General features: G+C 52.6%; 8 non-coding genes and 7 pseudogenes across 8 annotated transcripts; all 15 read right to left on the bottom strand.

Moving 5' to 3' along the window:
• Positions 1 to 434: 434 nt before the first annotated feature.
• Positions 435 to 554, bottom strand: LOC148825921 (5S ribosomal RNA; annotated as a pseudogene).
• Positions 555 to 1,010: 456 nt separating this feature from the next.
• On the bottom strand, positions 1,011 to 1,129 carry LOC148825920 (5S ribosomal RNA). Its single transcript, XR_016093120.1, has one exon. It is a non-coding gene; the product is annotated as a 5S ribosomal RNA (ribosomal RNA).
• A 537-nt stretch (positions 1,130 to 1,666) lies between these two features.
• Positions 1,667 to 1,785, bottom strand: LOC148825919 (5S ribosomal RNA). Its single transcript, XR_016093119.1, has one exon. It is a non-coding gene; the product is annotated as a 5S ribosomal RNA (ribosomal RNA).
• Positions 1,786 to 2,322: 537 nt separating this feature from the next.
• Positions 2,323 to 2,441, bottom strand: LOC148825918 (5S ribosomal RNA). Its single transcript, XR_016093089.1, has one exon. It is a non-coding gene; the product is annotated as a 5S ribosomal RNA (ribosomal RNA).
• A 537-nt stretch (positions 2,442 to 2,978) lies between these two features.
• On the bottom strand, positions 2,979 to 3,097 carry LOC148825917 (5S ribosomal RNA; annotated as a pseudogene).
• Positions 3,098 to 3,634: 537 nt separating this feature from the next.
• On the bottom strand, positions 3,635 to 3,753 carry LOC148825916 (5S ribosomal RNA; annotated as a pseudogene).
• Positions 3,754 to 4,290: 537 nt separating this feature from the next.
• On the bottom strand, positions 4,291 to 4,409 carry LOC148825915 (5S ribosomal RNA). The gene has a single exon (XR_016093118.1). It is a non-coding gene; the product is annotated as a 5S ribosomal RNA (ribosomal RNA).
• Positions 4,410 to 4,946: 537 nt separating this feature from the next.
• Positions 4,947 to 5,065, bottom strand: LOC148825914 (5S ribosomal RNA). The gene has a single exon (XR_016092972.1). It is a non-coding gene; the product is annotated as a 5S ribosomal RNA (ribosomal RNA).
• Positions 5,066 to 5,602: 537 nt separating this feature from the next.
• LOC148825913 (5S ribosomal RNA) lies at positions 5,603 to 5,721 on the bottom strand. The gene has a single exon (XR_016092956.1). It is a non-coding gene; the product is annotated as a 5S ribosomal RNA (ribosomal RNA).
• A 537-nt stretch (positions 5,722 to 6,258) lies between these two features.
• LOC148825912 (5S ribosomal RNA) lies at positions 6,259 to 6,377 on the bottom strand (annotated as a pseudogene).
• Positions 6,378 to 6,914: 537 nt separating this feature from the next.
• On the bottom strand, positions 6,915 to 7,033 carry LOC148825911 (5S ribosomal RNA). Its single transcript, XR_016092971.1, has one exon. It is a non-coding gene; the product is annotated as a 5S ribosomal RNA (ribosomal RNA).
• Positions 7,034 to 7,570: 537 nt separating this feature from the next.
• On the bottom strand, positions 7,571 to 7,689 carry LOC148825910 (5S ribosomal RNA; annotated as a pseudogene).
• Positions 7,690 to 8,226: 537 nt separating this feature from the next.
• LOC148825909 (5S ribosomal RNA) lies at positions 8,227 to 8,345 on the bottom strand (annotated as a pseudogene).
• Positions 8,346 to 8,882: 537 nt separating this feature from the next.
• Positions 8,883 to 9,001, bottom strand: LOC148825908 (5S ribosomal RNA; annotated as a pseudogene).
• Positions 9,002 to 9,457: 456 nt separating this feature from the next.
• LOC148825907 (5S ribosomal RNA) lies at positions 9,458 to 9,576 on the bottom strand. Its single transcript, XR_016093114.1, has one exon. It is a non-coding gene; the product is annotated as a 5S ribosomal RNA (ribosomal RNA).
• Between the last annotated feature and the right edge of the window lie 424 nt (positions 9,577 to 10,000).

The raw sequence follows: 10,000 nt of genomic DNA, 5'->3' as shown, positions 1-10,000 counted from the left end.
CTCTCTCTTCACTGCCTTCGTCCCCGCTCTATTTCACTTCAACCTTTCACTCTTGCTTCCTTCCAATGAGGACGGAGCTGCGGGAGAAAGGGCGCTATAGAGGATCGCTGTGGAGAGCTGCTGCTGTGCTTTGACATCTGAGCTCTGTGGAAAACGATCTCAATACAATTCTGAAAAACGCGACTCCCCGAACGCCAGCCGAACAAGTCTCCACAGCCGAAGCGCTGTGTCTCTTTTCAGCTGGCGATAAACCTTTCCTCGATCCTTTGCGGACTTGTAAAACTGTTCATGATCAGAATAAAAAACGCTCACGCTAATACACAAGCACCCGTGTCTCGCCAAAGCTGACAAATAAACAGACGGACAAGCCGCACTGCACGTGTGAACAGGGGAATGAGCGAGCGAGCGGGGATAGGGCGCCTCCTGCGCTTAAAAGCTTACAGCACCTGGTATTCCCAGGCGGTCTCCCATCCAAGTACTAACCAGGCCCATCCTTTGTTTAGCTTCCGAGATCAGACGAGATCAGGCGTGCTCAAGGGGGTGTGGCCGTAAGCGAGCGCAAGGCTCGCTGGCACCCTTCTTATAGAGAGGACAGCTCCGTCACCTCTTTTACGACGCTGCTTTTTTCTTGCTTCCTTCCAATGAGGACGGAGCTGCAGGAGAAAGGGCGCTATAGAGGATCGCTGTGGAGAGCTGCTGCTGTGCTTTGACATCTGAGCTCTGTGGAAAACGATCTCAATACAATTCTGAAAAACGCGACTCCCCGAACGCCAGCCGAACAAGTCTCCACAGCCGAAGCGCTGTGTCTCTTTTCAGCTGGCGATAAACCTTTCCTCGATCCTTTGCGGACTTGTAAAACTGTTCATGATCAGAATAAAAAACGCTCACGCTAATACACAAGCACCCGTGTCTCGCCAAAGCTGACAAATAAACAGACGGACAAGCCGCACTGCACGTGTGAACAGGGGAATGAGCGAGCGAGCGGGGATAGGGCGCCTCCTGCGCTTAAAAGCTTACAGCACCTGGTATTCCCAGGCGGTCTCCCATCCAAGTACTAACCAGGCCCATCCCTGTTTAGCTTCCGAGATCAGACGGGATCAGGCGTGCTCAAGGGGGTGTGGCCGTAAGCGAGCGCAAGGCTCGCTGGCACCCTTCTTATAGAGAGGACAGCTCCGTCACCTCTTTTACGACGCTGCTTTTTTTCCCTTGCGTTTTTCTCTTCTTCCCACGTTCTCTCTCTTCACTGCCTTCGTCCCCGCTCTATTTCACTTCAGCCTTTCACTCTTGCTTCCTTCCAATGAGGACGGAGCTGCGGGAGAAAGGGCGCTATAGAGGATCGCTGTGGAGAGCTGCTGCTGTGCTTTGACATCTGAGCTCTGTGGAAAACGATCTCAATACAATTCTGAAAAACGCGACTCCCCGAACGCCAGCCGAACAAGTCTCCACAGCCGAAGCGCTGTGTCTCTTTTCAGCTGGCGATAAACCTTTCCTCGATCCTTTGCGGACTTGTAAAACTGTTCATGATCAGAATAAAAAACGCTCACGCTAATACACAAGCACCCGTGTCTCGCCAAAGCTGACAAATAAACAGACGGACAAGCCGCACTGCACGTGTGAACAGGGGAATGAGCGAGCGAGCGGGGATAGGGCGCCTCCTGCGCTTAAAAGCTTACAGCACCTGGTATTCCCAGGCGGTCTCCCATCCAAGTACTAACCAGGCCCATCCCTGTTTAGCTTCCGAGATCAGACGGGATCAGGCGTGCTCAAGGGGGTGTGGCCGTAAGCAAGAGCAAGGCTCGCTGGCACCCTTCTTATAGAGAGGAAAGCTCCGTCACCTCTTTTACGACGCTGCTTTTTTTCCCTTGCGTTTTTCTCTTCTTCCCACGTTCTCTCTCTTCACTGCCTTCGTCCCCGCTCTATTTCACTTCAGCCTTTCACTCTTGCTTCCTTCCAATGAGGACGGAGCTGCGGGAGAAAGGGCGCTATAGAGGATCGCTGTGGAGAGCTGCTGCTGTGCTTTGACATCTGAGCTCTGTGGAAAACGATCTCAATACAATTCTGAAAAACGCGACTCCCCGAACGCCAGCCGAACAAGTCTCCACAGCCGAAGCGCTGTGTCTCTTTTCAGCTGGCGATAAACCTTTCCTCGATCCTTTGCGGACTTGTAAAACTGTTCATGATCAGAATAAAAAACGCTCACGCTAATACACAAGCACCCGTGTCTCGCCAAAGCTGACAAATAAACAGACAGACAAGCCGCACTGCACGTGTGAACAGGGGAATGAGCGAGCGAGCGGGGATAGGGCGCCTCCTGCGCTTAAAAGCTTACAGCACCTGGTATTCCCAGGCGGTCTCCCATCCAAGTACTAACCAGGCCCATCCCTGTTTAGCTTCCGAGATCAGACGAGATCAGGTGTGCTCAAGGGGGTGTGGCCGTAAGCGAGAGCAAGGCTCGCTGGCACCCTTCTTATAGAGAGGACAGCTCCGTCACCTCTTTTACGACGCTGCTTTTTTTCCCTTGCGTTTTTCTCTTCTTCCCACGTTCTCTCTCTTCACTGCCTTCGTCCCCGCTCTATTTCACTTCAGCCTTTCACTCTTGCTTCCTTCCAATGAGGACGGAGCTGCGGGAGAAAGGGCGCTATAGAGGATCGCTGTGGAGAGCTGCTGCTGTGCTTTGACATCTGAGCTCTGTGGAAAACGATCTCAATACAATTCTGAAAAACGCGACTCCCCGAACGCCAGCCGAACAAGTCTCCACAGCCGAAGCGCTGTGTCTCTTTTCAGCTGGCGATAAACCTTTCCTCGATCCTTTGCGGACTTGTAAAACTGTTCATGATCAGAATAAAAAACGCTCACGCTAATACACAAGCACCCGTGTCTCGCCAAAGCTGACAAATAAACAGACGGACAAGCCGCACTGCACGTGTGAACAGGGGAATGAGCGAGCGAGCGGGGATAGGGCGCCTCCTGCGCTTAAAAGCTTACAGCACCTGGTATTCCCAGGCGGTCTCCCATCCAAGTACTAACCAGGACCATCCCTGTTTAGCTTCCGAGATCAGACGAGATCAGGCGTGCTCAAGGGGGTGTGGCCGTAAGCGAGAGCAAGGCTCGCTGGCACCCTTCTTATAGAGAGGACAGCTCCGTCACCTCTTTTACGACGCTGCTTTTTTTCCCTTGCGTTTTTCTCTTCTTCCCACGTTCTCTCTCTTCACTGCCTTCGTCCCCGCTCTATTTCACTTCAGCCTTTCACTCTTGCTTCCTTCCAATGAGGACGGAGCTGCGGGAGAAATGGCGCTATAGAGGATCGCTGTGGAGAGCTGCTGCTGTGCTTTGACATCTGAGCTCTGTGGAAAACGATCTCAATACAATTCTGAAAAACGCGACTCCCCGAACGCCAGCCGAACAAGTCTCCACAGCCGAAGCGCTGTGTCTCTTTTCAGCTGGCGATAAACCTTTCCTCGATCCTTTGCGGACTTGTAAAACTGTTCATGATCAGAATAAAAAACGCTCACGCTAATACACAAGCACCCGTGTCTCGCCAAAGCTGACAAATAAACAGACGGACAAGCCGCACTGCACGTGTGAACAGGGGAATGAGCGAGCGAGCGGGGATAGGGCGCCTCCTGCGCTTAAAAGCTTACAGCACCTGGTATTCCCAGGCGGTCTCCCATCCAAGTACTAACCAGGCCCATCCCTGTTTAGCGTCCGAGATCAGACGAGATCAGGCGTGCTCAAGGGGGTGTGGCCGCAAGCAAGAGCAAGGCTCGCTGGCACCCTTCTTATAGAGAGGACAGCTCCGTCACCTCTTTTACGACGCTGCTTTTTTTCCCTTGCGTTTTTCTCTTCTTCCCACGATCTCTCTCTTCACTGCCTTCGTCCCCGCTCTATTTCACTTCAGCCTTTCACTCTTGCTTCCTTCCAATGAGGACGGAGCTGCGGGAGAAAGGGCGCTATAGAGGATCGCTGTGGAGAGCTGCTGCTGTGCTTTGACATCTGAGCTCTGTGGAAAACGATCTCAATACAATTCTGAAAAACGGGACTCCCCGAACGCCAGCCGAACAAGTCTCCACAGCCGAAGCGCTGTGTCTCTTTTCAGCTGGCGATAAACCTTTCCTCGATCCTTTGCGGACTTGTAAAACTGTTCATGATCAGAATAAAAAACGCTCACGCTAATACACAAGCACCCGTGTCTCGCCAAAGCTGACAAATAAACAGACGGACAAGCCGCACTGCACGTGTGAACAGGGGAATGAGCGAGCGAGCGGGGATAGGGCGCCTCCTGCGCTTAAAAGCTTACAGCACCTGGTATTCCCAGGCGGTCTCCCATCCAAGTACTAACCAGGCCCATCCCTGTTTAGCTTCCGAGATCAGACGGGATCAGGCGTGCTCAAGGGGGTGTGGCCGTAAGCGAGAGCAAGGCTCGCTGGCACCCTTCTTATAGAGAGGACAGCTCCGTCACCTCTTTTACGACGCTGCTTTTTTTCCCTTGCGTTTTTCTCTTCTTCCCACGTTATCTCTCTTCACTGCCTTCGTCCCCGCTCTATTTCACTTCAGCCTTTCACTCTTGCTTCCTTCCAATGAGGACGGAGCTGCGGGAGAAAGGGCGCTATAGAGGATCGCTGTGGAGAGCTGCTGCTGTGCTTTGACATCTGAGCTCTGTGGAAAACGATCTCAATACAATTCTGAAAAACGCGACTCCCCGAACGCCAGCCGAACAAGTCTCCACAGCCGAAGCGCTGTGTCTCTTTTCAGCTGGCGATAAACCTTTCCTCGATCCTTTGCGGACTTGTAAAACTGTTCATGATCAGAATAAAAAACGCTCACGCTAATACACAAGCACCCGTGTCTCGCCAAAGCTGACAAATAAACAGACGGACAAGCCGCACTGCACGTGTGAACAGGGGAATGAGCGAGCGAGCGGGGATAGGGCGCCTCCTGCGCTTAAAAGCTTACAGCACCTGGTATTCCCAGGCGGTCTCCCATCCAAGTACTAACCAGGCCCATCCCTGTTTAGCGTCCGAGATCAGACGAGATCAGGCGTGCTCAAGGGGGTGTGGCCGTAAGCGAGCGCAAGGCTCGCTGGCACCCTTCTTATAGAGAGGACAGCTCCGTCACCTCTTTTACGACGCTGCTTTTTTTCCCTTGCGTTTTTCTCTTCTTCCCACGTTCTCTCTCTTCACTGCCTTCGTCCCCGCTCTATTTCACTTCAGCCTTTCACTCTTGCTTCTTTCCAATGAGGACGGAGCTGCGGGAGAAAGGGCGCTATAGAGGATCGCTGTGGAGAGCTGCTGCTGTGCTTTGACATCTGAGCTCTGTGGAAAACGATCTCAATACAATTCTGAAAAACGCGACTCCCCGAACGCCAGCCGAACAAGTCTCCACAGCCGAAACGCTGTGTCTCTTTTCAGCTGGCGATAAACCTTTCCTCGATCCTTTGCGGACTTGTAAAACTGTTCATGATCAGAATAAAAAACGCTCACGCTAATACACAAGCACCCGTGTCTCGCCAAAGCTGACAAATAAACAGACGGACAAGCCGCACTGCACGTGTGAACAGGGGAATGAGCGAGCGAGCGGGGATAGGGCGCCTCCTGCGCTTAAAAGCTTACAGCACCTGGTATTCCCAGGCGGTCTCCCATCCAAGTACTAACCAGGCCCATGCCTGTTTAGCTTCTGAGATCAGACGAGATCAGGCGTGCTCAAGGGGGTGTGGCCGTAAGCGAGAGCAAGGCTCGCTGGCACCTTTCTTATAGAGAGGACAGCTCCGTCACCTCTTTTACGACGCTGCTTTTTTTCCCTTGCGTTTTTCTCTTCTTCCCACGTTCTCTCTCTTCACTGCCTTCGTCCCCGCTCTATTTCACTTCAGCCTTTCACTCTTGCTTCCTTCCAATGAGGACGGAGCTGCGGGAGAAAGGGCGCTATAGAGGATCGCTGTGGAGAGCTGCTGCTGTGCTTTGACATCTGAGCTCTGTGGAAAACGATCTCAATACAATTCTGAAAAACGCGACTCCCCGAACGCCAGCCGAACAAGTCTCCACAGCCGAAGCGCTGTGTCTCTTTTCAGCTGGCGATAAACCTTTCCTCGATCCTTTGCGGACTTGTAAAACTGTTCATGATCAGAATAAAAAACGCTCACGCTAATACACAAGCACCCGTGTCTCGCCAAAGCGGACAAATAAACAGACGGACAAGCCGCACTGCACGTGTGAACAGGGGAATGAGCGAGCGAGCGGGGATAGGGCGCCTCCTGCGCTTAAAAGCTTACAGCACCTGGTATTCCCAGGCGGTCTCCCATCCAAGTACTAACCAGGCCCATGCCTGTTTAGCTTCCGAGATCAGATGAGATCAGGCGTGCTCAAGGGGGTGTGGCCGTAAGCGAGAGCAAGGCTCGCTGGCACCCTTCTTATAGAGAGGACAGCTCCGTCACCTCTTTTACGACGCTGCTTTTTTTCCCTTGCGTTTTTCTCTTCTTCCCACGTTCTCTCTCTTCACTGCCTTCGTCCCCGCTCTATTTCACTTCAGCCTTTCACTCTTGCTTCCTTCCAATGAGGACGGAGCTGCGGGAGAAAGGGCGCTATAGAGGATCGCTGTGGAGAGCTGCTGCTGTGCTTTGACATCTGAGCTCTGTGGAAAACGATCTCAATACAATTCTGAAATACGCGACTCCCCGAACGCCAGCCGAACAAGTCTCCACAGCCGATGCGCTGTGTCTCTTTTCAGCTGGCGATAAACCTTTCCTCGATCCTTTGCGGACTTGTAAAACTGTTCATGATCAGAATAAAAAACGCTCACGCTAATACACAAGCACCCGTGTCTCGCCAAAGCTGACAAATAAACAGACGGACAAGCCGCACTGCACGTGTGAACAGGGGTATGAGCGAGCGAGCGGGGATAGGGCGCCTCCTGCGCTTAAAAGCTTACAGCACCTGGTATTCCCAGGCGGTCTCCCATCCAAGTACTAACCAGGCCCATCCCTGTTTAGCGTCCGAGATCAGACGAGATCAGGCGTGCTCAAGGGGGTGTGGCCGTAAGCGAGAGCAAGGCTCGCTGGCACCCTTCTTATAGAGAGGACAGCTCCGTCACCTCTTTTACGACGCTGCTTTTTTTCCCTTGCGTTTTTCTCTTCTTCCCACGTTCTCTCTCTTCACTGCCTTCGTCCCCGCTCTATTTCACTTCAGCCTTTCACTCTTGCTTCTTTCCAATGAGGACGGAGCTGCGGGAGAAAGGGCGCTATAGAGGATCGCTGTGGAGAGCTGCTGCTGTGCTTTGACATCTGAGCTCTGTGGAAAACGATCTCAATACAATTCTGAAAAACGCGACTCCCCGAACGCCAGCCGAACAAGTCTCCACAGCCGAAACGCTGTGTCTCTTTTCAGCTGGCGATAAACCTTTCCTCGATCCTTTGCGGACTTGTAAAACTGTTCATGATCAGAATAAAAAACGCTCACGCTAATACACAAGCACCCGTGTCTCGCCAAAGCTGACAAATAAACAGACGGACAAGCCGCACTGCACGTGTGAACAGGGGAATGAGCGAGCGAGCGGGGATAGGGCGCCTCCTGCGCTTAAAAGCTTACAGCACCTGGTATTCCCAGGCGGTCTCCCATCCAAGTACTAACCAGGCCCATGGCTGTTTAGCTTCTGAGATCAGACGAGATCAGGCGTGCTCAAGGGGGTGTGGCCGTAAGCGAGCGCAAGGCTCGCTGGCACCCTTCTTATAGAGAGGACAGCTTCGTCACCTCTTTTACGACGCTGCTTTTTTTCCCTTGCGTTTTTCTCTTCTTCCCACGTTCTCTCTCTTCACTGCCTTCGTCCCCGCTCTATTTCACTTCAGCCTTTCACTCTTGCTTCCTTCCAATGAGGACGGAGCTGCGGGAGAAAGGGCGCTATAGAGGATCGCTGTGGAGAGCTGCTGCTGTGCTTTGACATCTGAGCTCTGTGGAAAACGATCTCAATACAATTCTGAAAAACGCGACTCCCCGAACGCCAGCCGAACAAGTCTCCACAGCCGAAGCGCTGTGTCTCTTTTCAGCTGGCGATAAACCTTTCCTCGATCCTTTGCGGACTTGTAAAACTGTTCATGATCAGAATAAAAAACGCTCACGCTAATACACAAGCACCCGTGTCTCGCCAAAGCTGACAAACAAACAGACGGACAAGCCGCACTGCATGTGTGAACAGGGGAATGAGCGAGCGAGCGGGGATAGGGCGCCTCCTGCGCTTAGAAGCTTACAGCACCTGGTATTCCCAGGCGGTCTCCCATCCAAGTACTAACCAGGCCCATCCCTGTTTAGCTTCCAAGATCAGACGAGATCAGGCGAGCTCAAGGGGGTGTGGCCGTAAGCAAGAGCAAGGCTCGCTGGCACCCTTCTTATAGAGAGGACAGCTCCGTCACCTCTTTTCCGACGCTGCTTTTTTTCCCTTGCGTTTTTCTCTTCTTCCCACGTTCTCTCTCTTCACTGCCTTCGTCCCCGCTCTATTTCACTTCAGCCTTTCACTCTTGCTTCCTTCCAATGAGGACGGAGCTGCGGGAGAAAGGGCACTATAGAGGATCGCTGTGGAGAGCTGCTGCTGTGCTTTGACATCTGAGCTCTGTGGAAAACGATCTCAATACAATTCTGAAAAACGCGACTCCCCGAACGCCAGCCGAACAAGTCTCCACAGCCGAAGCGCTGTGTCTCTTTTCAGCTGGCGATAAACCTTTCCTCGATCCTTTGCGGACTTGTAAAACTGTTCATGATCAGAATAAAAAACGCTCACGCTAATACACAAGCACCCGTGTCTCGCCAAAGCTGACAAATAAACAGACGGACAAGCCGCACTGCACGTGTGAACAGGGGAATGAGCGAGCGAGCGGGGATAGGGCGCCTCCTGCGCTTAAAAGCTTACAGCACCTGGTATTCCCAGGCGGTCTCCCATCCAAGTACTAACCAGACCCATCCCTGTTTAGCTTCCGAGATCAGAGGAGATCAGGCGTGCTCAAGGGGGTGTGGCCGTAAGCGAGAGCAAGGCTCGCTGGCACCCTTCTTATAGAGAGGACAGCTCCGTCACCTCTTTTACGACGCTGCTTTTTTCTTGCTTCCTTCCAATGAGGACGGAGCTGCGGGAGAAAGGGCGCTATAGAGGATCGCTGTGGAGAGCTGCTGCTGTGCTTTGACATCTGAGCTCTGTGGAAAACGATCTCAATACAATTCTGAAAAACGCGACTCCCCGAACGCCAGCCGAACAAGTCTCCACAGCCGAAGCGCTGTGTCTCTTTTCAGCTGGCGATAAACCTTTCCTCGATCCTTTGCGGACTTGTAAAACTGTTCATGATCAGAATAAAAAACGCTCACGCTAATACACAAGCACCCGTGTCTCGCCAAAGCTGACAAATAAACAGACGGACAAGCCGCACTGCACGTGTGAACAGGGGAATGAGCGAGCGAGCGGGGATAGGGCGCCTCCTGCGCTTAAAAGCTTACAGCACCTGGTATTCCCAGGCGGTCTCCCATCCAAGTACTAACCAGGCCCATCCCTGTTTAGCTTCTGAGATCAGACGAGATCAGGCGTGCTCAAGGGGGTGTGGCCGTAAGCGAGGGCAAGGCTCGCTGGCACCCTTCTTATAGAGAGGACAGCTCCGTCACCTCTTTTACGACGCTGCTTTTTTTCCTTTGCGTTTTTCTCTTCTTCCCACGTTCTCTCTCTTCACTGCCTTCGTCCCCGCTCTATTTCACTTCAGCCTTTCACTCTTGCTTCCTTCCAATGAGGACGGAGCTGCGGGAGAAAGGGCGCTATAGAGGATCGCTGTGGAGAGCTGCTGCTGTGCTTTGACATCTGAGCTCTGTGGAAAACGATCTCAATACAATTCTGAAAAACGCGACTCCCCGAACGCCAGCCGAACAAGTCTCCACAGCCGAAGCGCTGTGTCTCTTTTCAGCTGGCGATAAACCTTTCCTCGATCCTTTGCGGACTTGTAAAACTGTTCATGATCAGAATAAAAAACGCTCACGCTAATACA

This window comes from Atractosteus spatula, chromosome 10, assembly GCF_055471065.1.
Source record: "Atractosteus spatula isolate fAtrSpa1 chromosome 10, fAtrSpa1.hap1, whole genome shotgun sequence".
Lineage (NCBI taxonomy): Eukaryota > Metazoa > Chordata > Actinopteri > Semionotiformes > Lepisosteidae > Atractosteus > Atractosteus spatula.
The sequence above is the reverse complement of the archived record's forward strand: the minus strand, read 5'-3'. Positions and strand labels throughout refer to the sequence as shown.